Raw genomic sequence first — 17,116 nt, forward strand, 5'->3', positions numbered from 1 at the left:
TTTCATAGTATGAAACATTGGGCTAACTTTACTGTTTTTTTTTTTTAAGCACAAAACATTTTTTTTTTTAAAAACACACGTTCAAAAAATTGCTGCGAAAATACCGTGCAAGATAAAAAGTTGCTACAACCGCCGTTGTATTCTCTAGGGTCTTTGAAAAAAAAAAGCATATATAATGTTTTGGGTTTCTATGTAATTTTTTAGCAAATAAATGATGATCTTTCCATGTAGGAGAGAATTGGCCTGGGTGCTCCAGAACGCCTGATGGTGCTCCTTGCACGTTGGGCCTCTGTATGTGGCCACTTAGTGGAAAAGTCTCACACATGTGGTATCGCCATACTCGGGAGGAATAGCAGAATGTGTTTTGGGGTGTAATTTGTGGTATGTATATGCTGTGTGTAAGAAATAACCTGCTAATATGACAGAAACTAGATTTTTTTTTTATTTTTACAGAATTTTCAGTCTTTTTTCTTTTATAGCGCAAAAAATAAAAACCGCAGAGGTGATCAAATACCACCAAAAGAAAGCTCTATTTGTGTGAAAAAAAGGACAAAAATTTCAGACGGGTACAATCTTGTATGACTGAGTAATTGTCATTCAAATTGTGAGAGCACCGAAAGCTGAAAATTGGTCTGGTTAGGAAGGGGGTTTAAGTGCCCAGTGGTCAAGAGGTTAAGTGGTTAAATAACATTTTTGCTGTGTGCTTTGCGTCATGTTGGAAGGTAAACCTTCTTCACATTGACAACTTTCTGGCAGAAGGCAGCAGATTTTCTTCAGGAATTTGATGGTATTTTGCCCCACCCATTTTTCCTTCTATCCTGACAAGTGCTCCAATCCCTGCTGCAGAGAAAGAATCCATACAGGATATTACCACCTCACTACTAGGTCTGGAGGGCCTTAGGGATCATTTGTCCAACCCAAGACTAAAAGGGAAGAAGCCTGTGAAAACAAGTAATGAGGTCAGTATTCCTTTACACACCTTACACTAAACTTGCATTTAATCCTTACTAGGCAGGGAAGGTTATTTGAGCAGGTAGTGAACCAAGCATAGGAATTGTTGGTGAACCTCTACCTATCATCTTAACAGCCTTGTCATAGTTTCCCTTTAAAAAAAAGTGAAAGTAATATGTTTAACTTCATCTTATTTTAAACCTGTTTATTTGGTTCAAGATATATCTTTATCCCATAATTATAATTAGCAGAAATTAGGTTTCTGAAAAAGTTTGCTTCGCCTTCCAATGCATTGATTACACTGGATATAATTAGGACTATACTTAGTGAATCTAATGGTAATGCCTACGCAATAAAGAGAATTGCAATTTGCATACAAAAATATCCTCTATCTACACATTGTCCTGCCTGTCAAGAATCAAGTAAATGGAGAGACTGAAAGAAATAAAAATAGGTTGTGTTGTAATTAGAGGAATGGTTAGCTGATACTTCTGCGTATTAATTTACATGTCATTTCCAATATACGTAATGCATACACACAATTGTTCTGCCAATGTTTTTGGTTGTAACTGCACCTGCGATTAAAACAATTAAGCATAATCAATTAAACTCTGATCTTCTATACAAAAGACGACAAAGATTGTTCTTGATTAATATGCTGGTGGGATCAATAATTTGCGTTACGTCCCCTGAAGCATCTTTCACAGCATGCTGACTGTTCTTGCATAATATTATTGAGCAATTAGATTTATGTGCATGGTATACCGGGGATAATGATTCACAGATCAGTGTCAGCCTATGACTTCCAGCAAGAAGGTCACAATCAAATTAACTCAGTTATTTTGCTTTTGGGCAGTAAAAGTAAAAATATTTCTAATTGATTTCTAAATAACAAGACATTTAACACTATAAGCAGCCCAGGACTGGCCCAAGACTTTGTGCTGCCTGAGTCCAAGAATGAAATGTTGCCCCCGCCCACCCAAAAGAAAAATCACGCCTGCCAAAATGCCACCCTAAAACAAAATTTATCAGGAAGTCAGATTTACATACAACAGCACCTTGTCTAAAAATAATATGACATAATACCATGTTACCACTCCCCCATCTTGGCGCTCTAGGGTATCCATGGGTGCAGTGTGTGTCAGCTCAGTGGCCCCCACCCCTCAGGGCCCATGTGCAGTGAACATGTTGCACCCATGGATGATATGCCACTGGGATAGGGCTGTATAGGTGTGGGCTAGGGCTGTATAGGTGTGGGCTAGAGCAGTATAGGGGTGGGCTAGGGCAGTATAGGGGCAGACTAGGGCAGTATATGGACAGGCTAGGGTAGTATTTAGACAGGCTAGGGTAGTATATGTGTAGCGCTACCCCCGCAGGAGCCGCTGATTTGTTATTGGGATCGGCATATTGAGTTACCTTAGTGTGGCGTATGGGTGCAGTTAGAGAACAAAGCAGTGAGCGAAGGTCCAGACAGTGAATAAAGGGGTTTCCAATGCTTTATTCCAGGCCAAACACGGCCAAAATCAACATTAAATGGGAAGAGCAGGTTGATGAAGAAAAAGTAGAACCTTGCAGTGTCAGGCCCGGATATTAATTGAGCAGTCCTTGCTCAATAGAGTACCAAGTTTTTATTCGTCGCCACTCTAGTTGGAGTGGGTAAAGTGCCCCCGGACAGACCCCTCTCACAAGCCTGGCAGCCGAAGTGTCACTTAGGATTCGCTGGGAGGAACAGATCTCTCTCACAGATCTGGCTCTAGGGCCTCTGCCACAGGCCAATTACTTTAGGTGAGCTAGATGGATAAATGGAGCGAATCCTCCCAGTAGGTTTTAGCATAGGTCACCGGATGACAGCAAAACGTACCTGTCAACATTCCGGTCACCAGATCCCCGATTGGTTCGTTCAAGCCCTGTTGGACAACCTGCCTCCGGGTTCCCCTCAAGCCGACCCCCCAATCAAACGGCACCCAGCCTGGGATCCTCTCAATAGAACCGGGGACCCAGTAAGTCACTGGAGTCCCCCTTTACCTCCGGATGAGGGTTTGTGTAGACTGCAATTCTGGCCTGGTGGGCCACGCTGGCGGGGTCCATGGATGCGCGCACCCTGAAGGTGGATGCCGCACCTGAAACGGGACCCGGCGAAACTTGCTTAGCACATGACACCTGTCACAGATATACCCCTCCCCAGCATGCCTTGCGAGGGAGAAACTTCTCTAATTGGCTGCTGGGAAAAGTTGCTCTGCCAGAACCCCTCTGGCGCCAACTGCTGGCCAGGGATTGTATTGCATCTCTGGAGCACAGACTGACCCAGTGGACGTTTCTGGAGTGACAGAAGTCCCAACTTTAGCAAATTGTGAATGGGAGCAAGTAAGGGGGCGCTACATATGGACAGCATAGTATACTGTATGGACAGTCTAGGGTAGTATATAGACAGGCTAGGGTAGTATATAGACAGGCTAGGGTAGTATATGGACAGACTAGGGTAGTATATGGACAGGCTAGGGTATTATATAGACAGGCTAGGGTAGTATATAAGATAAGATTTGTAGGTAAAGTTGATCCAGGGTAAATCCGATTGCCTCTCGGGGGATCAGGAAGGAATTTTTTCCCCTGCTGTAGCAAATAGGATCATGCTCTGCTGGGGTTTTTTGCCTTCCTCTGGATCAACTGTGGGTATGGAGTTGGGTGTATAGGATTTTACTGTGTTTTTTATTTTGTTTTTTTATTTTTTGTGGCTGAACTGGATGGACTTGTGTCTTTTTTCAACCTGACTAACTGTGTAACTATGTAACTATGTACTATGTAACTATATGGAGAGGCTAGGGTAGTATATGGAGAGGATAGGGTAGTATATGGACAGGCTTGGGTAGTATATGGACAGGCTAGGGTAGTATATAGACAGGCAAGGCCAGTATATTGACAGGCTAGGGTAGTATAGGGGCAGGTTAGGGAAGCATAGGAGCAGGCTAGGGTAGTATAATGGCAAGCTAGGGCTGTAAAGTGATTTTTGAGCATGACAGGTTATGCAAAATTTGGCCATCCAGCAGATCAGTAGCCACTACTAGAAAAGATGATGGACACCCTTTGTGTCTTGTCACACAGAACTAACTTATATTACTTCTTTGCTGCTCTCTCCTACTGCTCGCAAAGTCTTCAATGCCTTCAGCCGGTGGGGAAGGGATCTTTCATTGCTCTCTGTCTCCTGTGGGTACCCGTCCCTGGCAGCACACACACCTAAACTCTTCATGTGTGCTCAGGTGTTTAACAGCCGGTGTTACACTGTGTGCGAGCACCCTCGCGCCCAGCAACTATACAGTAAGTATGCATGTTGAGGGCAGCAGGGTGGCATTTTTACAAGGCAGTGGAGCAGCCCAGGAGGCAGTTGTCACCCAAATATCCTGATAAGGGGCATATATAGCAACCAGACCTGGAAAAGACTCTCAGATGATCCACGTGCATTGCTACCAGCCACTATGACCAGCCACTAGCTTCCATGGATACAGATCCCATTAGTCTGTGATACTGGGGCACAGAATCAACCGAAGCATGGGTTGACCCTTTGTCGTTCAGGTACCCAGGAAGAGTTCTGAGTCCTCTGCCCTACATGCAAGAGGCGCCTAGCTACACTTATCCCTCGGGCTCGCTGTCACATGTGCAACACACCTCTGTTCCAGTGTGTCTTTGAATGGTGACTTGGCCTTGATGACCTGCCTAAGACTACCCCCACTATGGGAGATGTCACCCAAGCCAAAACTCCGGCGAAGATCTTAAAACCACTCCAAAGCCGGCTGCTCCTGGGGTCAAGCTGCCATCCTCCCTGGAGACTACAGTGGACGAGGTCGCCCCACCACCAACTCCAAATATGTACATTGTGACCTCCTTCAGTAGCCCAGGCTCCTCATCTGGACTATTGTCTCCATCTCCAGACACTAAACAGGTTGTCCTTGTGGCTCCGGGAAAGCCGAGGATGCCAGTTTCCTCTCCTGAGCAGTAGGTGTGGACCGATGTTCACGAGAATGACCCTCCACCACAAGCATCTAGCTTCCTCTTCACCTTGGAACTTACTGGTTTCCCATACCAGAGCACAGCGAAGCTTCCACCAGAAAGATGACTATGTTGAGGCAGAGTTCCACCACCCTTACAGGTTTTATAATACGAAAAGCGCATTTACATGGATTGCATAGAAATTATTAAGCTGGATGTACACTTTGCAGCCATCGACAGGATTTGGGGTACTTACCCCACTTACGGTAAAACCCTTGTCACTTCCAGAACCCTGACTTCTATGTTTAAAGGACTGTTAGTGTTACCCTGTTAAGTATTGTTTTACCTGCCAGTTACTGTTGCACTGTTAACTTTAATGCTCTGTTGCATTTTGTTGTTTGTACCCTGTAAATTATGAATTATTCGGGTGTGTTATGCAGCTGGGATGGCTTGCGTTTTAGGGGGGAGGTATGTAGGCAAGTAGAGTTTAACACTGCCCTAGCCGGGAAAGTTAGTGTTAATTGTGTTGCCCGTTTCTTTTCTTGGCGGCATTCCTGGGGTCTGACTCACAGGCTCTCTGTATTATAAAAGGGAGGGTGGTCTGTACCCAAGGGTCTCTGGGACTCACACGCACACAAGGAGCTGTTGGTACCAATGCCAGACTCTGTCCTGTTGACCTGCTGTTAAAGAATGACAATTGATGCATATCTGCCCACAGGACCCTGTTACAGCCTGAAGGAGCTGCTGGGACTTGCAGTCTGCCCTAAAGATGGACATGTCTTCCACCACATGACCCCTACCCTACTACAACCTCACTGGATTGTCCTACAGAGCAAATCATAGCGTTTCAGCAGTTTGACTGCTCAAGGTGATTATCCAAAGCAATGGGGAGGGCATATGGGACAAAGAAGAACAGCTTCAGCTTCAATGACCTGGTATTTATGTCACTAGATAAGTATCTGTTTTGCAATCTATATACAATTTGGGTCACCATACATACAGTACATGGACCAATAGGTAAAGGTTCAGGTACTGGTATTCTGAACCTTCCACTGTGTTGTGCTTTAATGTTCTTACACCTTGTTCTTATCATTTATTTTAGTGAAGTACGGTAAATTTTAAAGAGAAGTTAAAGAAGTTAAACAATTTAAAAGAAAAGTCAAGTTTTTTTTTATATAATATATTTCTTATATTTTATATTCAGGACTAAGAAAACAGAACCAAATTTTTAGTCTTAAGCCTCATACACACGATTGGACTTCCAACTGACTTTTCCGTGGATTTTGCTCCGAAGGGCGTTGTCCGTTTAGTCAACAAACACGAACGTAGTGACGTAATAGGGGGCTGGGAGGCATGGCATGAAGGTAAAAAACCTTCAGCCTTTAGAACCACTTTAAACCTTGGGAAAGGTTTTTAATCAATTAAATAAGATCTGACCACCTCTTGTAAGCACCCCTAGCAGTGTTTTGTGTTTTTCCCCAAACTCATGTAGCTGTCAATCTTACTGGATAACTTGTTTTGCATGAAAAAGTGGAGAAAAATTATAAATAAAGGCTTATTAAAAAATGAACTCATATACCTAATATTATCATTACAGATATTAACCCAATACAGTTACCAGAATACAATATTTTTCACTATAGTGGACCTATGAGTTTTGTGTTTCTCATTTTACTGCAAACCAACACAGCATCAGATTCAGCCATGTAGAATGACCTTGACATTCTGGTCTTGTAAATAAATTTATGAAAGGAAGCTTGGTACTAGGCAATATTGATGCAGGATTGACCCTGGAAGATGATCACACTATAAGCATTTTTTATGATTCTTTATTTTCGTATACAGGAAACAATTTGTGATCTAGGAAAACCCTGACCATCCCTGGCGGTATTCCATCATATTTTGGCATTACCATTATCGTTTTCTGATTACTTGTTTTATCTTGTCGGTGTTCGTGTATGTTTTTTTATCTTGTTTTGCATCATCTCTAACCTTTGTGGATCAGTGATTTCTGTTCTAGCGTAGACAGAGAAGGAAAAGCTTATTTTGAGAAAAAATTTCAGTGTTCTCCATTCAGTGTGTTATACAGAAACATACTACTTGCTGAAAATAGTAAAATAACCATATAGTGCCACTGCCATTGGTGACATCACATTCCTCTGAAATATGCAAGGTTTGCAAAAAATGTATAGATTTTTAAAGAAAAATTCTTTAAACTTCGGTCCTCAGCACTAGTGGTACCTCCCTACTCCCCCTGGTCCCCAACACATAACTGTGTGTTGTTTCGTAGAAACTTAGGGTTCGGCTCTCAGGGGTTGAAATTGGCTGTTTACTTTGTAAGGTAATTTCCCCCAGGGCTTAGTGAATGTGGTGTCGTTTCACGTTGTAAAGTGTACCCAATCATGTGCAAGGAGAATAAAAAAACAGAATTTTTGCTTGCACATGATTGGCTGATGAAAGTCAGTAGATCTTCTCTTCATCCAATAAGCTGTTGGAAAATTTTCCTTGCAAAGTGCAATTTCCCATACAAAGTAAACCATCTACAGGCATACCCCACTTTTATTTACTAAAGCTGGAAAGCGCAAAATCAGGCTCACTTCTGCACAGAAACCAATGAGCTTCTAACCCCATCTTGTTCAATTAGGCCTGGTAATAAAACCTGGAAGCTCATTGGTTTCTGTGCAGAAGTGAGCCTGATTTTGCGCTTTCCAGCTTCAGTAAATAAACCCCATTGTGTACTTAAAAGTGGGGTATGCGTATATTTGCCTTTAGTAAAAGAACCCCCTAGTGCTACTAAAGACCCCAGGGCTTTCATTGTTAATTTGCATTCTGCAGTAGCCTTATTGCAAGTAAAACAATGACCCTAAAACCGTATCCAGCTAGTTTTACACAACAATAATTACAGTTTACTTTTTGTATTGGGAAGCTTAGTCTTCAAGAGGAACTGCAGCCTGCTCACATAACTTGTAATAAAAACATCTTTGCCATTCTATAGCTTCCCTCCAACCACTTTGCATATTATTTTATATATAAAAAAAAAAACAAAGGCTGGCGCTGCGCTGAATTAAATGAGTGATTAGAATATAAATGATCTAAATATGAGCTGCTAGCATTAAAATTGTGTACAACAATCCAACAAAATATAAAAGACAAAAGGGAATGCAGCGCTAACCAGTGATAAATGAACAATTCATGTGATTGATTAGAAAACATTTGCATAAAAAAATGATAATTTAAAAGTTCATTCTGGGGTGCACATTTAAGTCCAGAAAATAAAGAAAGAAAAATTCCCAAAACCGTGAAAAAGACCAGAAAATAGTAAGTGATCCAGCTTGATTTCTCAGAAGAGTTGTCTCAGAAGAGAGACTACACAGGAAATTGATGTATCAGCTCCGAGATGGTGATGGTATAGTGATGAAAGGTGAAGCTCCACAATACACCCGTGCTGAAAAATTGCCTGCTTACCAAAGTAAAAGACTGTTTCACACCAGTCTCATAGAGCGTGTGGGAAATAAGGTCTTCCCACTACCCATCCACCTGGATGATCAGGATAAGGCTCAGCATATAGTCCAAGGAGTACGAGTTAAGTAGTGAATAAAGGCAAAAACAAATTGGTCAAAGGAACGCTTCCTCTCCGATGCTCCGATGCTCCTCGCTACCAGAACAAACACACCGCCGGCGTTCAGGACGGAACGCGATGACGTCACGGCAACCCGACGATCGTTTCGTCTCAATAGGACTTCAACGGGGGTTTGGCCGAACCCCCGTTGAAGTCCTATTGAGAGATTTGTAATATCCACCCTGCTACTATGATTACTTTTACCTGATTCTCTAACCATTGGTCCCCCTGGAAATTTCTTTCTCTCTCCAGTCCCCTCTGTGCCCTATCCCCTGTAATAGGTTCATTCTTGTTATTTATCTGATATACCAACTCTAATAGAAGATGCTTTGAATGGTTGGGATTTTTGACTTTCGCACCGGATAAAGCCAAGCCATAAGAAGGAACTTGGCCCTGGTTTAGCCTAATTTATCCCACCAGCTATTCTACAACACATTAACTTTATATTTCTTTATAGGTTCATTCAATTCTATTCTCTTCATAGATGACATAATTATATTATATTATTTCAATCAACCTAATTTCTCAATTACTTGTCATCAAATAGCTGCCATGAAGCTATGATTATGACACTTATGACACTTCATGTTACATAATCTTATCCTACAATCTGCTAGGTTATCTATTTTCATTTACATTTATAAGAGCTACTTTCCTGAATAATTATGCCTTTTTCTACTATACCATTGTACATGTTCTGTTAATGGAATATCTATTTCTATTATATTATTGTATATGCTCTGTTAATGGAATTTTGTTGATAATTATAAAATTCTATAACATATTTGAAACACAAAAAGTTTTGACTTTAACACCAAATACTAGTTGTTTTCTTTCCACTACTTATAGTCAATGTAATATACTATATTATTTCTAAAGGCTGTATGGTGGGAAGGTAAATCTGGATAAATGTTTGTTGAAATGTCCTTGAGATGATTGTTAATATGGATATTGTTGCTGATTAAGGTAATACTCATCAATAACCTCTTGCCCATTTCTTTCATCATTAGCTAATTGTATAATAGCTCACATCACATTTCCATCTTCTGCCTGATGTAAAGCAGGACAATTTAGCCTCAAGGCTTGTACAAACCTGGTAATTTTCCATTGGGTTATGTTTCATTGAGTCTTTGGAACAGACATTTGAGGTGAAGTAAAAACAGAAAGATAATGTGATTGCACTGCCAACATAAGACATCTAGTTAACATATTCCATAGCACCGCACATACCACCTCCCTTCTGGAATATGTTCTGTGCTTCTAAGTGATGGAGTGGAAAACAGTCACTGGTGCTTTTTAAAGCACACCTCTGATACGTGCTGTTTCTTGGTGACTTAGTGAATTTCAGATCCCCAAACACACCCCACATTGGCTTTAAAGCAATTAAAGTTGGATGACATAAACATTAGCATCTGCACAGTTTTTGTAAACTTGTAACAGACCTTAAAGCGTGAGTTCACCCGAAAAACAATTTTTAACATTAGATTGAGGCTCATTTTGTCTAGGGGAATCGGGTGTTTTTTTTTTAAATCGAAGCAGTACTTACCATTTTAGAGATAGATCTTCTCCGCCGCTTCCGCGTATGGGCTGCGGGACTGGGCGTTCCTATTTGATTGACAGGCTTCCGACAGGCTTCCTACGGTCGCATACATCGCGTCACGAGTAGCCGAAAGAAGCCGAACGTCGGTGAAAATCGTGATGCGATGTATGCGACCGTCGGAAGCCTGTCAATCAAATAGGAACGCCCAGTCCCGCAGCCCATACCCGGAAGGTGCACTTGTACACGGTTTTTGAAGGAACTCAGCAGGTAGGTTGTTCCAAACATCTTGGAGATCTAACCACAGATCTTGGATGTAGACTAGACATGTGCGTTCCCGTTCGTAACAAATGGATTTTCATACGAATTTGTTAGTATTCGTACATTTGGATCAATTCAAACATCCGAAAAGCTGAAAGAACCAAAATACGAAAATTGCGGAATCACGAATAAGCGAAATAACGAACAAGCGAAAATATGAACGTACGATTGGACAATCTTACTAAAATACGAAACACCGAAACAGCAAAAGAATGAAAATTACATCTATAACGAACGATTTGCATTCCATATTTTTATTCCTTTGTCTGTTCGTAATTTTGTATATTCGTATTTTCATTCGTATTTTCATTTGTGTGTTTTGTAAATCCGTTTCTTTATCTGTTCGTAAATTTGTGTACTCGTATCGTTCTTTCGAATGGGCACTGGGCCGTGTAGTTAGTGAGTGATGTATCTTACTTAATATCTTAGCCAATCAGCTTATCTCTTTTGTGCTGAGTCATATTTGACAGTGTAAAGCCTCATACACACGATCGGACTTCAAACAAACTTTTCCATGGATTTTTGTCCGGACTTTTGAAACTGAAAAAGCTTGTCCGATGGAGCGTGCACACGGTCGGATTTTTTGAAAAACGTTCATTTTGAAGTTTGTTGGCAAAAAGTCCAACCGTGTGTATGGGGCTTAAGAGAAAGTCTATCTTAATATGGATTAGACGCGTGTTGAAAATGAAACTAAAATACGAGATTGCGAATGACCGCGCCGCAATGTATTTACGAAAGTACAAAATTACAAATCCATTAAACGAAAATTATCTAACAAAATTACGAATTTCGAATCAACCAAAATAAATTAGACAAAATTACGAATCATTCAGTATGAACGAAAATAAAACTGTTACGAAAATACGAATGGGTCCGAATAGGAAAACTTGCGTCTTACGAAATACGAATATTTATGAATCTACAGAACGAGACAAAACTAAACCCAAAAAAAAAAGTTTTTTTTTTGTTGTGCACATGTCTAATGTGGACTGCCTCAAATCCTTCTGTTTCTTCATGTAATCCCAGACTGACTTAATGATGTTGAGATCAGGGCTCTGTGGGGGCCAAATCATCACTTCCATGACTCCTTGTTCTTCATTACTCTGAAGATAGTTCTTAAAAAGGTTGCAAACCTCCACGGGAAGTTGTACCTATAAGTAAGCCTAGAAATAAGGCTTACCTATAGGTACTGTAAATATATCATATGTTAGGATCAGCTATACTAATTTTCCAACTGACATTTGGCAGGTGCCACAAAGCAAGGTTGCTAGGGGTCCCATCAAATGTTTGCTTTGGGGCCCCATGAATTGTAGCTACATCTATTCTAAGAAATATTAATCTCTCTCTTTTTGGGCTCTATTGCCTCAAGTGCGTCTCATAGTTGGACCTCTACTGCACTGCTGCCTATACTTGACTCCGTGGAAATCTGCCCCAGTTGCATTTCCATCATTGGATATTTTAGAATGGGGTATCTGATTGCCTGATTGATTGTTCGGCGACACCCCTACCCACCCGCTGCTGGTTGTTACCGTGCTGCATCAATATACCATTTTACTATATAATCTTTGACATCATGGGTTTATCACCATAGGTGTAATTAATTAGGACTATCGATTGTGAAAACAATATTTGTATACTGCAAAAAATCCATCTTGTCTCGTCCTGAGGAAGCCCAACGGCGAAACACGTAGGCGACTTCAAAGGATTTGTTTATAACTAATCAATTATTTATATGTTTTTTTATTGAATTTCTATCTGTGCTGTAAAATATATATTTTTTCTATTTTTGTAATAAATAATATATTTTAGACATACTTCCGTCTTGCCTCAAAGTCCGACTACCACTCACTTCGGTGATTGTGCTTTTTCTTGTTTCTACTATATACGGATGTGGCTCATGTGAGTGCTTTCTCCTAGTGTATCTTGTCCTTTTCCTCCTTTCTTTTATTCTTTACATTCTTCTTCCCCCCCCCTCTATCTAATCCCTTCCTCCTCCCTCCCCCCCTCTTCCCCTTCTTCTTTTTCTTTTTTCTTTTCTTTTTCCCTCTTTTGTGTCCTTAGTTGTCCTTCCCTTTGCCATCCTCCCCTCCTTTTATTTTTGTACCAATTTATACTCTATTTTGTATATTTGAAATGGAAGATGTTCCAAATTGACTCAGTGCACATTCTGCTAGTGTGCAATATGCTTATATTTATGCTTGCTCATATGTGTTTTTCTTTATTATTATTTTTTGATCGATGTGATATCTTTCTTTGTAGATATTTATAACTCTGTAAAGCTGTATGGCATGTCATCTCTGTAATGGATAAATTCTCTCATGGTTTGTAGACTCCACCCTTTAATCATTTTTTTCAATTATATTGATTATTTTATTTTATTTTTTTAAATTGTCTGATCAGTAGGTTTTGGACCATCTGGGTGTCAAAGCTCCCCAGCACTTAGGAGCCTCTGTCTGCCTTTTTGACACACTTGTTTTAGTGTTTTCAGGCGGTTACACTGCCTGGGAGGTAACTTCTCCCGTACGCATGCGCTGTGGCGATTTCCATCAGTCCAGATATTTCCGCCCGCCATACGTGCTGGTGGTCACGTCGACGTGTGACGCCACCTTGTTTTTTTGACGCGGTGGCGCCGTATGCCGCGAGTCTCGGGGGATTGCGCGGGCACAGACCGCGATGTGCACACCTGATGTGCAGTTAATGCTAGAGAGACTAAGTTCATTGGCCCCTTGCATATACCTGCAAATTTGGGCCAGTCTGATAGGCTGACAAGCATCAGCTGTTCTATTTAAACCTGGCTGTGTCATTTTCTTACTGCTGTACAGCCAGGATCCATACATCTTGTTATAATTCAGGAACTAAGGTATGAGAATCTGCTGTCTTGTTAAGCTTTGCATTAGCACACCAAGCTCTGCTTGGCTGGTTGGTATGTACTCACATCCCCCAGTTCTTTGGTTTGTGCTGTTGGCATTTTTTCTTTTTCCCTTTCTTAATACTGTATATATACTTATACATAATCATTTATTTTAATAGGTTTCACCGCACTCTGCCTGCATCTATCCTCGTGAGATTTGCATGGTTCCATCTCTCTGCTGATCTTATGTCTGACCCTTTTTTTCTAATATTCCAAACCTCAATGGAATAATGACACCATTTCCACCTTTTTAAAGGGCCAGACCCTTTTTATATATATATATATATATATATATATATATATATATATATATATATATATATATATATATATATATATATATATATATAATTATTTATTTTTTCATCATTTATGGCTATACACATTATACTTGGGCTGGGCCTACCCAGAGATTCATCCAAACAGACATGCCTAGTTTACCCACATGTGTAAATATCATCATATGATGTAAGTACTATGTATTTTTTCTAGTCACTAAATAGACTGTATTTGATGTTGGACATAATGGGCCAGATTCATCAAGGGGATGACGTTCCGCCGTCGCATCTCTGAGATCCGACGGTCGGATCTATGCGACTGATTCATAAGATCTCATAGTTCTCCGCATAGATCTCCCTTAGATCCGACTGGTGTAAGTGCCTTACACCAGTCGGATCTTAGGCTGCAATCTACCACCGGCCGCTAGGTGTCGTCGCAGTTTTTTCGCGTCGGATATGCAAATGAGGAGAACCGCCGATTCAAGACCGAACGCCCGCCCGTCGCTTTTTTTTAACGTCGTTTGCGTTCGGCTTTTTCCGGCGGATAGCTACCCCTGCTATATGAGGGGTAGCTAATGTTAAGTATGGCCGTCGTTCCCGCGCCGAGATTCAAATTTTTACGTCGTTTGCGTAAGTCGATCGGGAATACGGATGGCCGGAATTTACGTAGCCGCCGAAAACATTGACGTCCTAGCGACGTCATTTGGAGCATGCGCACTGGCAAATTTCGCCGGCGACGCATGCGCAGTTAAATCGGCACGGGAACGCGCCTGATTTAAATTGTACACTACCCCTAGCCGCGGAATTTGAATTCCGCCGGGGGAGTTACGATCCGACGGTGCAATTTTCGAGGTAAGTGCTTGGTGAATCATGCACTTGCCTTGCAAAATTGGACCGGCGGATCGTAAATCTGATAGATTACGCGGATCTAAAGATCCGCTAATCTATCTGAATCTGGCCCACTGTCTATAAATGATATGCAAAACAAAAAGCTCTAGAAGCAATCTAAGAAATTAACAATGCTACAAATTATATTTATATTATGTTTTTCTTTTCTCCTTACTAGGAAAAATAAAATATTATTATTTACACCAATATTAAGAATCCCTGAAGAAGGAATTTTCATATGGTTTATGCATTAACCTAACCGTCTGCCTCTGAAACATGTCGGGTTTTATCCACCCTTGTTTGTCTTGATTTATTTGTCAGCATTCGGGTGTGGATTTCTGTATATTGGTGAATTCATTTTGTATGACAATTCCTTTGTTTTAAATGATTTTTTTTCAAATTTTTTGTATATTGTGTCTATCATGATTTATACCAAATAAACTTTTCTATTTTTATATAATTTTTGACAATTCCATCCTATTATTACAATCCGTACCATCCCAGGGGCTTTCTTCTACAAATTTCCAAATTTTGCCTGGATGTGATTGTGATTCTTTGGAATTGCATAACAACTGATCTAGCTTCACTCTTTTTTCTTTAACCAAAACATGCCTTCACAGCAAGTGTCAGCACAGTTGCTTGTAATCACCATATGGGGTGTACGAGACAGGATGGCAACGCACCAGCCTGACTCGACTCCCAAACAGTTATAACTCCATAACAGGGAGAGCTTGAAAAAGACCTTCATGACCAGGTGTTCTTTGAATGAAAACTTGAAAAATAAAATTGAAATTAATGTGTTAAGGCTTATATGAAATGTAGTGATTGAATTTAGATCTACATTTAAAATCACGACCTACTCCTTGTATGGGTTTGAGCCCCTGCAGATATTTTGCCCTTTGTCACTTATGTTAATAACAATCTCCTCAATTTAGAATTTCATTTTGACAATCGCCATAAAATGATAAATTTTAAATTATAAATTATACATTTTTTGGATATCACCCTGGTGGGTTCCAGTTCTGATGGGACTGTCCATACTCAGACTTACCATAAAGAGTGTGCTGGCAATTCAATGTTATTGGCTACCAGTTGTCATCCCGCACACACAATACGGTCAGTTCCAGTGGGTCAGGGCTTTAGGGCTAGGCGTAATTGCTCTATGGCAGAAACCTTTTCTGAGGAGGGCAAGGTTGTTTCTTCCAGACTCTTGGCATGTCAGGACAAACAGAGGGATATTAATAGGGCCATGTGTGTGGCCATTGTAAGTACCTTTAGGAATGAATTTCCATTATGATGTTGATCTTTTTCTCCAGTAGGTCTTGTGATAGTCTGTGATCTACTTCTTGATTTTTATTTTGTATTATATTTATTGTAAATGATCTTGTTTTCCCATATAGATCCATGTTCCTTTCCCAGTGATTTATGTCATGACAAGTTTTGTAAGTTACCACTCCCTGAGAGCATTACACCTGCAGCAGTGTTTTTTGTCTATCTCAATCACTGACATCATTCAATTAGTGGAAGTGACTTACATTATCTTTTTATCTATGACAGGGGTAGGCAACCTCGGCACTCCAGCTGTGGTGAAACAACAAATCCCATCATGCTTCTGCCTCTAAGGCCTAGTACACACGAGAGGATTTGGATCCGATGGAGTGTACTCAACATCGGATCGAAATCCGCGCCGAAATCCCCTCGCGATGACGTGTCGCACCGTCGCCGCGATGATGACGCGGCGACGTGCGCGACGCTGTCATAAAAGGAATTCCACGCATGCGTCGAATCATTACGACGCATGCGGGGGATCCCTTCGGACGGATCGATCCGGTGAGTCTGTACAGACCACCGGATCGATCCGCGGGAGCCAATTCAAGCGGATAGATTTGTAGACATGTCTACAAATTTTTATCTGCTGGAATTGGGAAATTTCCACGGATAAATATCCGCAGGAATGTACACACCATAGAATCTATCCGGTGAAACCGAGATTTTTCAGCGGATGGATTCTATCGTGTGTACGGGGCCTCAGAGTCATGCTTGTGATTGTCAGGGTCTTGCAATGTCTCATGGAACTTGTAGTTTCACCATAGCTGGAGGGCCGGGGTTGCCTACCCCTGATCTATGGTGACTGAGCTGTGACCAAGGCTTGTGCCGAAACACGTCAGCCATCACCTTTTTATTGGTCATGTTGCAATAAAGCTTACAGAAGAATTTCAAGAGTTGCCAACATTTTGTTTTCATGTTTGAAGTATCGTTGTTGGATGAAAGGAGGACATCCCAAGCCAGAGCACCTGGAGTAGGTGTTTTGTTTTCAATTACTCTACTTGAGGCTTCACAGTTAGAGCAGTATATTCTTGTATGCAATTGTTGTACATTTAAAAAGTCATTTTGACTGGGTCGGATTTGTCATCCACAGGGCTTTTTTTGAGGTGGAACTTAATGGAACTTAATTTCACCACCTCTGGCTCAGACCCTTTGGTGCCTGGTCACCACAATCACCTGAAAACACAGAAGTCCGGTGTGACGGTATTGGTATGATATCCCCTTCAAACAGTCCCTTCTTCCCATAACGAAAATCACCCAATATTCCACAAGTAGGGGTCCATGGAATCGCCCCCAATAGCCAC

The sequence above is a fragment of the Rana temporaria genome, chromosome 1, assembly GCF_905171775.1.
Source record: "Rana temporaria chromosome 1, aRanTem1.1, whole genome shotgun sequence".
Classification (NCBI taxonomy): domain Eukaryota; kingdom Metazoa; phylum Chordata; class Amphibia; order Anura; family Ranidae; genus Rana; species Rana temporaria.